The 1642-nt window shown below is 42.8% G+C and overlaps 1 non-coding gene across 1 annotated transcript; it reads right to left on the bottom strand.

The window, feature by feature from the left end:
- Nucleotides 1-248: 248 nt before the first annotated feature.
- Nucleotides 249-321, bottom strand: trnar-ucu (transfer RNA arginine (anticodon UCU)). Its single transcript has one exon. It is a non-coding gene; the product is annotated as a tRNA-Arg (tRNA).
- Nucleotides 322-1642: the final 1321 nt, after the last annotated feature.

The raw sequence follows: 1642 nt of genomic DNA, 5'->3' as shown, positions 1-1642 counted from the left end.
TACACAAACAGACACCCAAGGGAGGAATCAAAGCCAGGTCCCTGACACTGTGAGGCAGCAGTGCTACCCACTGAGCCACCATGCCATCCCCAGGAGAATCTCAGCAGGTTTTCAGCCATTGTGACTGTGTTTTCTCTTTCATATAATTCACCTCAATCCTGCAAATCTTGTGCACCACTTCTCATCAACTGAATGCAGATTTTCCCAAAGTAGATTAGAAATCAAGTTGACGAAGGGCAAGTGACGGACACCCCAGATGGGACTCGAACCCACAATCCCTGGCTTAGAAGGCCAGTGCCATATCCATTAGGCCACTGGGGTCACACAGAAGGCAGAATATCACAGCCTTTATGTACTGCACCCGACCTCTCATACTGTGTGTTTCTGAGTGTTATACTCTCACTGATTGTTTTTGACCCCTACCATCTCATGCTGAATTGTTGGCTGCTTGATTAATCAATCTCACTTCCCATTTGTCCCCAAACCGTCAGATGAGAAATTAACCAAACTCCAATGTTGCAAAACTCAAGTCTGTGGAATATGGAGCAGACAAGAAAACAGCAAAGGGCTCAATGTTATTTTGTGCAGCACCTTGAAGATATTTGCAGTTCGTGGGGAAGATGTAAGTGGAGATGTTGCAAACAGCTGCATTGAGGACAAATCAACAGAATCATAGCAGGAATTCAGCCCATTGTGGCTGTGCTGTCTCTTTCAGACAATTCACCCCAAGATCTCCCAATTCCTAGAATTATCTTGTGTAAGTTTCGAATAATCATCGTTAAAAATCAGACAACACCAGGTTGTAGTCCAACAGGTTTATCTCAAAGTACTAGCTTTCGGAGCGCTGCTGCTTCGTCAGGTGGTTGTGGAGTATAAGATTGTAAGACACAGAATTTATGGCAAAAGTTTACAGTGTGATGTCACTGAAATTATATATTGAAAAAAATCTGGATTGTGTGTGAAGTCTCTCATCTTTTCGAATGACCAGGTTGGTTTCAGTTCTTTCATGTGTAAATCACAAAACGTTTTTCATTGCCAAGTGAAATGGCAAGCTGTCCAATAAAAGTTAAATGCTGTGAATGCTGGAAATCTGAAACAGAGAAAATGCTGGAGAAATCATGACTCAAAAACATGATTGAATTTTCTGAAAAAGTCACAAAGAGGATTGATGAGGGCAGAGAGGTGGATGTGATCTTTATGGACTTCAGTAAGGTGTTCGACAAGGTTCCCCATGGGAGACTGATCAGCAAGGTTAGATCTCATGGAATACAGGGAGAACTAGCTATTTGGATACAGAACTGGCTCAAAGGTAGGAGACAGAGGATGGTGGTGGAGGGTTGTTTTTCAGACTGGAGCCCTGTGACCAATGGAGTGCCACAAGAATCAGTGCTGGGTCCACTACTTTCCGTCATTTATATATATGTTAGTATCATTATGAGGTATCATTAGTAAGTTTGCAGATGACACCAAAATTGGAGGTGTAGTGGACAGCAAAGAAGGTTACCTCAGATTACAACGGGATCTTGATTAGAAGGGCCGATGAGCTGAGGAGTGATGGGTGGAGTTTAATTTAGATCAATGTGAGGGGCTGCATTTTGGGAAAGCAAATCTTAGCTGGGCTTATAGACTTAATGGTAATGTC

The sequence above is a fragment of the Chiloscyllium punctatum genome, chromosome 18, assembly GCF_047496795.1.
Source record: "Chiloscyllium punctatum isolate Juve2018m chromosome 18, sChiPun1.3, whole genome shotgun sequence".
Classification (NCBI taxonomy): Eukaryota; Metazoa; Chordata; class Chondrichthyes; order Orectolobiformes; family Hemiscylliidae; genus Chiloscyllium; species Chiloscyllium punctatum.
The sequence above is the reverse complement of the archived record's forward strand: the minus strand, read 5'-3'. Positions and strand labels throughout refer to the sequence as shown.